Source organism: Vipera berus (assembly GCF_964194415.1).
Source record: "Vipera berus genome assembly, chromosome: Z".
Taxonomy (NCBI): domain Eukaryota; kingdom Metazoa; phylum Chordata; class Lepidosauria; order Squamata; family Viperidae; genus Vipera; species Vipera berus.
This window is the reverse complement of record NC_138205.1, coordinates 110,131,613-110,144,789: the sequence shown is the minus strand read 5'-3', so window position 1 is coordinate 110,144,789 and position 13,177 is coordinate 110,131,613. Positions and strand designations below refer to the sequence as shown.

The 13,177-nt window shown below is 47.4% G+C and overlaps 1 protein-coding gene across 3 annotated transcripts in view; it reads right to left on the bottom strand.

Moving 5' to 3' along the window:
• The window catches only part of CDK14 (cyclin dependent kinase 14), a 289,922-nt gene that overhangs the window by 33,946 nt on the left and 242,799 nt on the right, over window positions 1-13,177 (bottom strand). The gene's annotated exons all lie outside the window — the stretch shown is intronic.

The window sequence follows — 13,177 nt, the reverse complement described above, 5'->3', positions numbered from 1 at the left end:
ACTTTAATCTACCGTCCCTGGGAGGATCGTCCGAACTGGCTCGGGAGTTCATGGCTTCCATGACGGCCATGGACCTGTTGCAAATAATTTCTGGGCCGACTCATGAGAGAGGCCACAACCCAGACTTGGTGTTCTTGTCTGGACGGTGGCGTGATGATGTCGGTGGGGGTGCCACAACTATTACGCCCGTCATGGACCGATCACCACCTCCTGCGGCTAGACTTCCCCCTTGCCACCCCCCACCGTGGGTGCACGGTGCCAGTCAGATGGTACCGCCCTAGGCGCCTAATGGACCCTGATAAGTTCCAGGCAGCGCTTAGGGACTCGCATGCACCCCCTGCTCACAGCTCGGCGGAAGCCTTAGTGGAAGCCTGGGAAAAGGCAGCCACGGAGGCTCTGGACCGAGTTGTACCCTTGCGGCCTCTGACCCGGCGCAGATCCCAGCGAGCCCCATGGTTCACCGAGGAGCTCCGGGAGATGAAGCGTCGGAGACGGGGCCTAGAGAGCCGTTGGAGGTCCAGTCGATCCGAATCCGACCGATTGCGACTAAGAATCCTCACCAGGTCTTATCTCGCTGCGATAAGGGTGGCAAAATCCAACTACTTTTCCACCCTCATCGCGTCCACAGATAATCGCCCGGCTGCCTTGTTCAGGGTGACTCGCTCCCTATTAAACCAAGAGGTGAGGGAGGAACCCTTGCAGGGTCGAGCCGAGGAATTTGGTCAATATCTGCTGGATAAAATCGCTCGGATTCGAACTGGTCTGGACTCCAACTGGGCTGAGATGGAAGAACAAGACATGGACAGTCTTGTCGACGTCATCTGGGAAGAATTTGATCCTGTAACTCCTAAGGAAGTGGACAGGATTATGAGAAGGTTGAGCTCCTCCACATGCTTACTGGACCCGTGCCCTTCCTGGCTGGCCTATGCAGCTCGAGAGGCGACACGAGGCTGGTTCCTAGCGGTCATCTCTGCTTCTCTGAGTGAGGGTCACTTCCCCACCGCCTTGAAGGAGGCGGTGGTGAGACCTCTCCTCAAGAAGCCCACCTTGGACCCATCCTCTTTGAATAACTTTCGTCCAGTCTCCAATCTTCGCTTCCTTGCGAAGGTTGTTGAGAGCGTGGTGGCGCACCAACTTCCTCAGATCCTGGATGAAGCGGTTTATCTAGACCCGTACCAATCGGGTTTCAGGCCGGGCTACAGCACGGAGACGGCATTGGTCGCTCTGATGAATGATCTCTGGAGAGCCCGGGACAGGGGCCATTCCTCTGTCCTAGTCTTATTAGACCTCTCGGCGGCTTTCGATACCATCGACCATGGTATCTTGCTGCGACGCCTCAGGGGACTGGGAGTGGGAGGCACGGTTCTGCGTTGGTTCTCCTCCTTTCTCCAGGGTCGTTCGCAGTCGGTGCTGACAGGGGGACAGAGGTCGACCCCGAGGCCTCTCGCTTGCGGAGTCCCTCAGGGGTCGGCCCTCTCGCCTCTCCTGTTCAACATCTACATGAAACCGCTGGGTGAGATCATTCGCAGTTTTGGAGTAGGGTACCATCAGTATGCTGATGACACCCAGCTTTTTATCTCAACTCCTAACAATATCAGTGATGCCCTAGACGTGATGTCCCGCTGCCTGAAAGCGGTCCGGGAATGGATGGGGAGAAACAGGCTTCAACTGAACCCGGACAAGACTGAATGGCTGTACGTACCGGCAAGCCAGGAGATTCAGAACGTCCCACTGCTTAACATTGGGGACAAGTTACTTCCCCCTGTTGATAGGGCCCGCAACCTGGGTGTCCTCCTAGACTCGCAGCTCTCCCTGGAAGACCACATTGGAGCTGTGACCAAGGGGGCCTTCTCCCGGGTTCGACTAGTTCGCCAACTACGGCCTTATCTGGACCTGGATTCCTTACGTACAGTCACCCATGCCCTTGTGACATCTCGCCTAGACTATTGTAACGCTCTCTACATGGGGCTGCCCTTGAGATCCACTCGGAAGCTTCAACTGGTGCAAAGTGCGGCGGCACGGACACTCTTGGGAGCCTCCCGATACTCCCATATCACACCTCTCCTCCGTGCGCTGCACTGGCTTCCGGTTGCCTTCCGTGTGAAGTTCAAGGTGCTAACAATGACATTCAAAGCCCTACATGGCATGGGTCCGGACTACCTACGGGAGCACCTTCTGCCGATGTCAGCACCCCACCGTCCTGTGCGCTCCCACAGAGAGGGCCTCCTCAGGGTGCCACCGCTCAAGGAATGTCGGCTGGTGGCCCCCAGGGGGAGGGCATTCTCAGTGGGTGCGCCAGCCCTCTGGAACACCTTACCAACCGAAATCCGGATGGCCCCTGACCTCCGTACCTTCCGTCGCGACTTAAAAACTTTCCTGTTCCAGCAGGCTGGCCTGGCATGATAACGTTAATTGGGGTCCCAGTTTGTGTTCATTAGTGTTTCTTATTATTTTATTGTTCGGTCTGTATACCTTCCTTCCTCTGTACACCGCCCCGAGTCCCTCGGGAGAAGGGCGGTTTATAAAAACTAATAAATAAATAAATAAATAAATAAAGCCATCATTAGCAGTATGTATATGTGAATATCTACATTTATTTCTATAATATACAACATATATACAACTATCAAAGACTACTAGCCTGCATGTTATCTACAAAATCATAGATAACTTGCATTAAAACATATTTTCTAGGAACAGGTAAAAGATGACTATCTTGTTGACACTGTAATGAATCATATAAGGCTAAATAAATAAATAATTGTTGTTGTTGTTAGCTGCGAAGTCGTGTCCGACCCATCGCGACCCTATGGACAACGTTCCTCCAGGCCTCCCTGTCCTCTACCATCTTCTGGAGTCCATTTAAGCTCACGCCTACTGCTTCAGTGACTCCATCCAACCACCTCATTCTCTGTCGTCCCCTTCTTCTATTGCCCTCAATCTTTCCCAACATTCCCCATCTATTTGCCAGGAATTGAGAGGGCCGGATGCCATGATCTTGGTTTTCTTAATGTTAAGTTTCAACCCAAGTTTTGCACTCTCCTTCTTCACCCGCAACAAGAGGCTCTTTAGTTCTTCTTCACTTTCTGCCATTAGAGTGGTATCATTTGCATATCTTAGGTTGTTGATATTTTTTCCGGCAATCTTAATTCCAACTTTTGATTCATCTAGCTCTGCTTTTCTCATGATAGTTCTGTATATAAGTTAAATAGGCAGGGCGACAGTATACAAATAGAATTTGTTTATTTAGATTGGATATTTTACCAATAATAAGATTTAGTCTTTATTATTCATCTACTTTCCTCCAATTTATTAGACATTCCATTATGAAAGTAAAAGTCATGCCTGAATATTAAAAATCACTAGCTCACTACAGGTAATCCTCAATTTACAACCAATACAGACCATTTGAAGTTACGACTGCCCTGAAAAAAATGACTGATCTTTGCGCTTATAACAGTTGTAGTATCCCCACAATCATGTGGTCAAATTTAGGCACTTGGCTACCAGCATGGATTTTTGATAGTTAATAGCAGCCCAGGGTCATGTGATCACAATTTGCAACTTTCCAGCCAACTTCCAAGCAAGCAAAGTCAATGGAGGATGCCAGATTTGTTTAATGACTATGACATTAACATAACAACTCTGGCAAAAATGATTGTGAAATCGGGCATAATTCATTTAACAACTACCTTGCTTAGCAACAGCAATTCTAGTCCCAACTGTGTTCATAAGTCGGTGACTGACAGCATTACATATAGCAATTGTCTGCAAGAACAATCAATGATGTTCAGTTTTTTAGATCTGCTATGGCACAAAAAACATGAATTCTAAACAAAGCTGTTATCCAGACTAACAAATCATATCTTGCATTTGTAAATACAAAGTTGACCTGTCATTTGTTAGTGATGAGATGCAGTATGGACTATATTTTATAAAAAGCATAATTCACCAGTGCTGTCATGACTGCATTGTGTCTAGCATGTGTAGACACACAACATTGTATGCCATACATTAAATAAATAAATAAACCAATGACAGAAACATAATTTGTGACTGTGCTGACATCAGTTTCAAATAATTATATTCTCCACTTTCAGTAGGTTTACTAGCATAGTCAAATGTCTATTTTGCAAGCTTTTGAATATAACTTTTTATAGACTTTATTTCTATTTGATTAATATTGTCTTAATCTTTCTTACTGGGTGATTTTTAAAGGTATTTAATTTTATTTTTATTTATGTTTTGCAGTATTAATCAAAATTTATTTATATACTGGAAAATGATAGTATTCAAGGTAATCTTAGTCCTAAAATAAATCTGGATGATAGAAACATTATTTGATAGAAACATTATTTTCACTATAAAAGAAGTGAATATTATGAATATTATGATCTCAATATGATAATCTAAGTTTTAAATAAGCATGCCAGCATTGAACTATCTGAACTATGTATATAACCATAGCAGTTCCCTTATCATAGCTACGTAAATTATAGATCACTGCATCTTCAAAATCTACAAGGGTATGCCTACCCCGATTTCAGTGTAATATTGTGTGATGTCATCCAGCACATGGGTAACAGTAGTGATATCTCTTGCCCAGGAAAGACCAATTTCAGTACACCTGAAGCTAATAATTACAGTGACCCTTAATATCTCAATTTGAATATGTTTGTATTGATAGAGTACAGATAGTCCTTGACATCCTACTGTAATGGAGCCTGCCCATTGTAGTCATATGTCATGATGGTTATTAAAATGGTCACTCTTGCGATTGATCCAATTTTATAACATTTTTTTGCTGCAGTAAAGCAAACACAGGGCTTGTTAAGCAAACACAGAGGTTGTTAATTGAATCAATGGTTCACTATGCGTACTGTTTTGCTGAAAACAAAATGTCCTGGTTTCCCGACTGCAGCTTGCTGCAAATGGACATACTGTAAATACAGCTGTGCTGCTGAGTAGCCAAGGTTCAGTCATGTGACCATGGGATCCAACCATCAGAACTTTGAATGATCGTAAGACCCCTTTGTGGGGTTGGTCATAACTTCAAATGGTTGCTAAGTGATCAGTTGTAAATCAAGAACTACCCTGTACAATTAGAAAAATACTAAAGACCGGATAGTTCCGATCCATTCTTAAGGTCCCTGTTTTATTAAAATTCAGTTTCAATGTATTGGCTCTCATATACCCTATCATTATATCTACACACTGGTTCAGAAAATGTACAGACTATTGCGATGCAGTAATTAAAGATCTGAACATCATCAACATATTGAAGGTACTCAACTCAGAATCTGATGGCTATCCCAGGAAAATTATATTCTTAATAAAAAGCAATGGTCACAAAATGGTGTGTTGTGATATTCCACAATATAATTGTGAAATCCAATGGCCCAGATAGATCATACCTGAAAGTAGAAGAAAAATGATAATAAAATGTCCCCAATTCAAGATAATAGTATCAAAAATAACTAAGATGATAGAAGAGAACGTATGTACAGTAGGTAAGGGTCGAACTGTGGAGATCTTAGTCTTCTCTTAAGTTAGTCAGTTGTCTTGCAGACATTTTGTTACCTGACTAGATAACATCTGCAGTACTCATAATGTATTGAAAATGTTACTTAGTTGGCTAATAAAACATTTGCAAGCCTTGGACAGGCCGTGGTGAGAGGGCGGCTCTGGACTGGCTATGAATCCCCTACTGGTGTGAGAGACTAGCAAGGTGGACTTTTGCCTCCCCAGCAACGCTGCCCCTATCCATCCCAGGCTGGATTTCATGGCTAGGTGAGAGGACAGTCATGAGCTCTTGTCTGGACCGGCTCAGGTGAGAGCAGAGCCGGATTGGCAGACTGCTGGATGAAGACACGTTCCGGACTTAATGTTCTTTACATCTGAACTAACTATCAGCTTAACATCTTTTGACCCCATTTGTGAACAATGGCTCATATAGACAGTTCCATCTCATGGCTCGTTTACAATACTCTGGTTCGGACTTGTGCGCCCTCAGAGGGGTTTCTCCCTCTTGGATACGACCAGCCTTCTTTTCTAACATTCCCCTTGATGACGGACCCAATTGCTGGGGCTCCGAGAGGTGGCTGGGCTTAACTAGGGGCCTCGAGTGGAGACGTACTAAGAGGCCCCTGATAAAATTTTTAGCCGGTTTTTTTAAAAGGTTAGGGAGGGGGAGGGAGGGGAGGGGAGGGAGGGAATCTTTAACCGGCACTCAGTCTGGACCTGTTAGAGGTCCCGACGGGACGGGGTCGGAGGAGGTGGCTGCTGGTTCTGGGAATGTGGGGGTGGGGCTTCAAATCCCCACGGCGATAGGGAAAGGCAGCAGGTGTTTGCGCGGAGGGCCATATCAACACCTGGGATCGCGCCCCCGCTATCTCCGAGCGGTGGCGCGCTCCGACCCTCCGGTTAGCACCCTCTTACCCGGGGATGAGGGTGATCAGGCCCCTGAGCTCAGGTTGGTCTATTTTAACGCTAGATCCGTAGTCAACAAAGCTCCCCTCATCCGTGACCTGATCGAGGAGGAATGTGCGGATCTAGCGTGCATCACGGAAACTTGGCTGGGCTCGGAGGGAGGGGTGCCTCTCACCGAGTTATGCCCGCCGGGTTTCCGGGTGCTGCACCAGCCGCGGGCTCAGGGCAGGGGTGGTGGAGTGGCAGTGGTTATTCAGGAGACTTTGTGTCCCCGGGAGGCCACCATTGTCCAGATGGCCGGGAGTGAATCCCTCCTCTTGAGATGTGGTCCTCGGGTTCAGTTGGGCTTGTTGCTTACATACCTGGCGCCCAGCTGTGTGGCAACAGCCCTGCCTGAGCTGCTCGACGCCCTCTCAGGGTTGGCAGTGGAGTTCCCCAGGCTTATAGTCCTGGGTGACTTCAACCTGCCGTCACTGGGAGGGTCATCGGAGTTGGCTCGGGAGTTCATGGCTTCCATGACAGCCATGGGCCTGACCCAGGTTATTGAGGGCCCGACCCATGAGGGGGATCATACTCTCGACCTGGTGTTCCTGTCTGGACAGTGGTTGGACGATCTGGGAGGGGGTTCCCCGTCCATCACCCCTTTGTCATGGTCAGATCACCACCTCCTGAGGCTGGTTTTCCGTCATGCCACCCCCCGCCGCTGGGCGGCGGAACCGTCCAGGTGGTTCCACCCCAGGCGCCTAATGGACCCGGATCGGTTCCAGAGGGCGCTTGGGCCTATACCTATCACCCTTACCCACAGCCCAGTCGATGCTCTGGTGGAGGCCTGGGAAACGGCTGCCACCAGGGCACTTGACTGCGTTGTACCCATGCGACCTCTGACCCGGCGCAGATCCCGTTGGGCCCCATGGTTCTCTGTGGAGCTCCGGGAGATGAAGTGTCGGAGACGAGGTCTAGAGAGCGGTTGGAGATCCAGCCGATCCGAATCCGACCAATTGCAGTTAAGAACCTTTATAAGGTCTTATCTTGCGGCGATAAGGACGGCGAAGTCTAACTACTTTGCCGCCCTTATCGCGTCCGCAGATAATCGCCCGGCCGCCCTGTTTAGGGTGACTCGCTCCCTCCTTAACCAGGAGGTGAGAGAGGATCCCTTGCAGGGACGAGCCGAGCAGTTTAGTCATCATCTGGCGGACAAAATCGCTCGGATCCGGACCGGTCTGGACTCTGACTGGGCAGAGTCTGACGTGGAGGAATCAGGCGGTCTTGAGCATGTTATCTGGACTGAGTTCGACCCTGTTTCCCCTGATGATGTGGACAGGATCATGGGGAGACTGAGCACCACCACCTGTTTGTTGGATCCGTGCCCCTCCTGGCTAGCTTATGCGGCTCGGGAGGGAACACGAGGCTGGTTCCATGCAGTAATAACTGCTTCTTTGAAGGAGGGTGTCTTCCCTGCCGCCTTGAAGGAGGCGGTGGTGAGGCCCCTTCTCAAGAAGCCTGCTTTGGACCCGGCTGTTTTAAACAACTATCGTCCAGTCTCCAACCTTCGCTTTCTGGCGAAGGTTGTTGAGAGTGTGGTGGCGCATCAGCTCCCTCTGTTCCTGGAGGAAACTGATTATCTGGACCCGTACCAATCGGGCTTCAGGCCCGGACACAGCACGGAGACGGCATTGGTCGCGCTGGTGAATGATCTCTGGAGGGCTAGGGACAGGGGTTACTCCTCTGTCCTGGTCCTATTAGATCTCTCAGCGGCTTTCGATACCATCGACCATGGTATCCTGCTGCGGCGTCTCAGGGGGTTGGGAGTGGGAGGCACCGTTCTACGGTGGTTCTCCTCCTACCTTCAGGGCCGCTCGCAGTCGGTGTTGACAGGAGGGCAGAGATCCGCCCCGAGGTCTCTCATTTGTGGAGTTCCTCAGGGGTCGGTCCTCTCGCCTCTCCTGTTCAACATCTATATGAAGCCGCTGGGCGAGATCATTCGTGGTTTCGGGGTGGGGTATCACCAGTACGCTGATGATACCCAACTTTTTCTTTCCACCCCGAACCAACCCAGCGATGCCCTCTCCGTGATGTCCCGGTGCCTGGAGGCGGTTCAGGTCTGGATGGGGAGAAACAGGCTTCGTCTCAATCCCGCCAAGACTGAGTGGCTGTGCATATCGGCATCTCGGGTTAACCAACTTATTCCACCTCTAACGATGGGGGGTGAGGTGTTACCCCCCGTTGATAGGGCTCGCAACTTGGGCGTCCTCCTGGACTCACGGCTCAATTTTGAAGACCACATAGGAGCCGTGACCAGGGGGGCTTTTGCACAGGTTCGCCTGGTGCGCCAGTTGCGTCCCTATCTGGACCGAGACGCCCTACGCACAGTTACTCATGCGCTTGTTACCTCCCGTCTGGACTACTGTAACGCTCTCTACATGGGGCTGCCCTTGAAGACCACTCGGAGGCTTCAACTGGTGCAGAATGCGGCCGCGCGAGTTGTAATGGGGGTCCCCCGATACTCCCATGTAACACCTCTACTCCGCGAGCTGCATTGGCTTCCGGTTGCCCTCCGGGTGAAATTCAAGGTGCTGGTTATTACCTATAAAGCCCTACATGGCCTGGGTCCGGGCTATTTGAGGGAACACCTGCTGCCGGCATCAAACGCCCTTCGCCCAGTGCGCTCCCACAGGGAGGGTCTGCTCAGGGTGCCGCCGGTGAGAGATTGCCGGCGGGTGACACCCAGGGATAGGGCCTTCTCAGTGGGAGCGCCTGCCCTCTGGAACCAGCTGCCGGTGGAGCTGAGGACTGCCCCCGACCTCCGATCATTCCGCCGGGGCCTGAAGACCTGGCTCTTTGAGCTCTCGGGCCCAGGCTGAGGAGAAATTTTAATTGGGGTTTTAAGTATACAGGGTCAATTTAATATTTTTTAATTTGGTTTTTTAACTTTTGTATGGTGGATTTTTTAATTTCCTGTAAACCGCCCTGAGTCCTCAGGGAATAGGGCGGTATATAAATGTAACTAAATAAATGTAACTAAATAAAACAAGCTCAAAGAGTACTAAGGAATCCCACAGTTACCAAGATATTTGATAGGCTCAATCTCACTCTCTCTGCATATCACTTATTAAGGCAACCAGGGATATTTCTGTTCTCAAACCAGGCTGGAACCTAGAGGCTGGGCTGAACCTAAAGCTCCTTTAAATGAGCATACTATTAATGTAGTAAAATCTACTCTCTTTCACTTCTAATATTACATCAATCACTTCATTATAGAACCTCAATCATGCCAAGAAAGGAACAAATATCTTTTTCCAATGTTGTTGTTGTTGTTAGCTGCGAAGTCGTGTCCGACCCATCGCGGCCCTATGGACAACGTTCCTCCAGGCCTCCCTGTCCTCTACCATCTTCTGGAGTCCATTTAAGCTCACGCCTACTGCTTCAGTGACTCCATCCAACCACCTCATTCTCTGTCGTCCCCTTCTTCTATTGCCCTCAATCTTTCCCAACATTAGGCTCTTCTCCAGTGAGTCCTTCCTTCTCATTAGGTGGCCAAAGTATTTGAGTTTTAGCTTCAGAATCTGGCCTTCTAAAGAGCAGTCAGGGTTGATCTCCACTAGGACTGACCGGTTTGATCGCCTTGCAGTCCAAGGGACTCACAGGAGTCTTCTCCAGCACCAGAGTTCAAAGGCCTCAATTCTTAGGTGCTCAGCCTTTCCTATGGTCCAACTTTCACTGCCATACATTGCAACTGAGAAGACCATAGCCTTCACTATATGCACTTTTGTTGACAGGGTGATGTCTCTGCTTTTTAGTGTGCTAATTTGCCATGGCTTTCCTCCCCAGGAGCAAGCGTCTTTTAATTTCTTGACTACAGTCCCCATCTGCAGTGATCTTGGAGCCCAGGAAAATAAAATGTCACTACCTCCATTTCTTCCCCATCTACTTGCCAGGAATTGAGAGGGCCAGATGCCATGATCTTGGTTTTCTTAATGTTAAGTTTCAACCCAAGTTTTGCACTCTCCTTCTTCACCCGCAACAAGAGGCTCTTTAGTTCCTCTTCACTTTCTGCCATTAGAGTGGTATCATCTGCATATCTTAGGTTGTTATTTCTCCCAGCAATTTTAATTCCAACTTTTCATTCATCTAGCCCTGCCTTTTTCATGATGTGCTCTGCATATAAGTTAAATAGGCAGGGCGACAGTATACAGCCTTGCCAGACTCCTTTCCCAATTTTGAACCAATCAGTCGTTCCGTGTCCAGTTCTCACTGTTGCTTCTTGGCCCACATATAGGTTTCTCAAGAGAGAAATAAGATGGTCTGGTATGCCCATCTCTTTAAGAACTTGCCATAGTTTGTTATGATCCACACAATCAAAGGCTTTAGCATAGTCAATGAAGCAGAAGTAGATGTTTTTCTGGAACTCTTTAGCTTTCTCCATGATCCAGCGTATGTTGGCAATTTGATCTCTAGTTCCTCTGCCTCTTCGAAATCCTGCCTGTACTTCTGGTAGTTCTCGATCCACATACTGCTGGAGTCTAGCTTGTAGGATTTTAAGCATAACTTTACTAGCATGAGAAATGAGTGCAATGGTGCAATAGTTTGAACATTCTTTGGCACTGCCTTTCTTTGGAATTGGAATGTAAACTGATCTTTTCCAATCCTGTGGCCACTGTAGTTTTCCAAATTTGCTGGCAAATTGAGTGTAGCACTTTTACTGCATCATCTTTTAAGATTTTGAATAGCTCAGCTGGAATACTGTCACTTCCACTAGCTTTGTTGTTGCTCAGCTTTTCTAAGGCCCACTTCACATTCTAGGATGTCTGGCTCGAGGTCAGTGACCACCTCATTGTGATTATCAGGGACGTTAAGCTCATTCTTGTATAGTTTTTCTGTGTAATTTTGCCACCTCTTCTTAATCTCTTCTGCCTCTGTTAGGTCCCTGCCATTTTGGTCCTTTATCATGCCCATTTTTGCATGAAACCTTACCTTCATCTCTCCAATTTTCTTGAAAAGATCTCTGGTCCTCCCTATTCCATTGTTTTCTTCTATTTCTTTGCAGTATTCATTTAAGAAGGCATTCTTATCTCTTCTAGCTATTCTCTGGAATTCTGCATTCAATTGGGCGTATCTTTCTTTTTCTCCCTTGCCTTTCGCTTCCCTCCTTTCCTGAGCTATTTGCAAAGCTTCCTCAGACAGCCATTTTGCTTTCTTGCATTTCTTTTTCTTTGAGATGGTTTTAGTTGCTACCTCTTGTACAATGTTGCGAACCTCTGTCCATAGTTCTTCAGGCACTCTGTCTATCAGATCTAATTCCTTAAATCTATTTGTCACCTCTACTGTATATTCAACAGGGATATGATTTAATTCATACCTGAGTGGCCTAGTGCTTTTCCCTACTTTCTTCAGTTTAAGCCTAAACTTTGCAATGAGAAGCTCATGGTCTGAGCCACAGTCAGCTCATGGTCTTGTTTTTACTGACTGTATAGACCTTCTCCATTTTTGGCTGCAGAGCATATAGTCAATCTGATTTCTGTGTTGACCGTCTGGTGATGTCCATGTGTAGAGCTGTCTCTTGGGTTGTTGGAAAAGTGTTTGCTATGACCATCGTATTCTCGACAAAATTATATCAGCCTGTGCCCTGATTCATTTTGTACTCAAAGGCCAAACTTGCCTGTTATTCTGGTTATCTTTTGGCTTCCTACTTTAGCATTCCAATCCCCCATGATGATAAGGACATCATTTTTTGGTGTTAGTTCTATAAGGTGCTGTAGGGCTTCATAGAACCGGTCAATTTTATCCTCTTCAGCACTGGTGGTTGGGGCATAGACTTGGACTACTGTGATATTGGTTTGCCTTGGATTCGAACTGAGATCATTCTGTCATTTTGAGGATTGTATCCCAGTATTGCTTTTCCTACTCTTTTATTGACTATGAAGGCTACACCATTTCTTCTGAGGGATTCTTGACCACAGTAGTATACCTGATGGTCATCTGAATTAAATTCACCCATTCCTGTCCATTTTAGTTCGCTGATACCTAAGATGTCGATGTTCAGTCTTGTCATCTCTTGTTTGACCACGTCCAGCTTTCCTTGATTCATGGATCTTACATTCCAGGTTCCTATGGAGAAAAAATCTTTACAGCATCGGACTTTCCTTTCACCACCAGATACATCCACAGCTGAGCCTCCTTTCGGCTTTGGCTGTCGCTTTATTCTTTTTGGCGCTACTAGTACTAGCCCTCTGCTCTTCCCCAGTAGCATATTGGATGCCTTCTGACCTGAGGGGCTCATCTTCCAGCGTCATATCATTTTGCCTTTTGGTACTGTCCATAGGGTTTTCATGGCAAAGATACTGGAGTGGGTTGCCATTTCCTTCTCCAGTGGATCACGTTTTGTCAGAACTCTCGGCTATGACCTGTCCGTCTTGGGTAGCCCTGCACGGCATAGCTCATAGCTTCACTGAATTACGCAAGCCCCTTCGCCACGACAAGGCAGTAATCCATGAAGGGGCTTTTTCCAATAAGGATATTTATAACCCTATTTTATCTAGCAATTTTATAATTTTAAGTTCATAAAATGGCAATTTAATTTTAATAAATTTTACCAGGGTTTGCAGATCTCATTAAAAATAAGTAAGATGTCCAGCCACTATGGAATATTGTAATATGATGAGTGTGGTTTGTGTCTGATTCAGATGGAAGAAAGGAATCTCTGCACAGGCTAACCAAACTATTATCCAAGCAATGATTATAGCTAGAAACA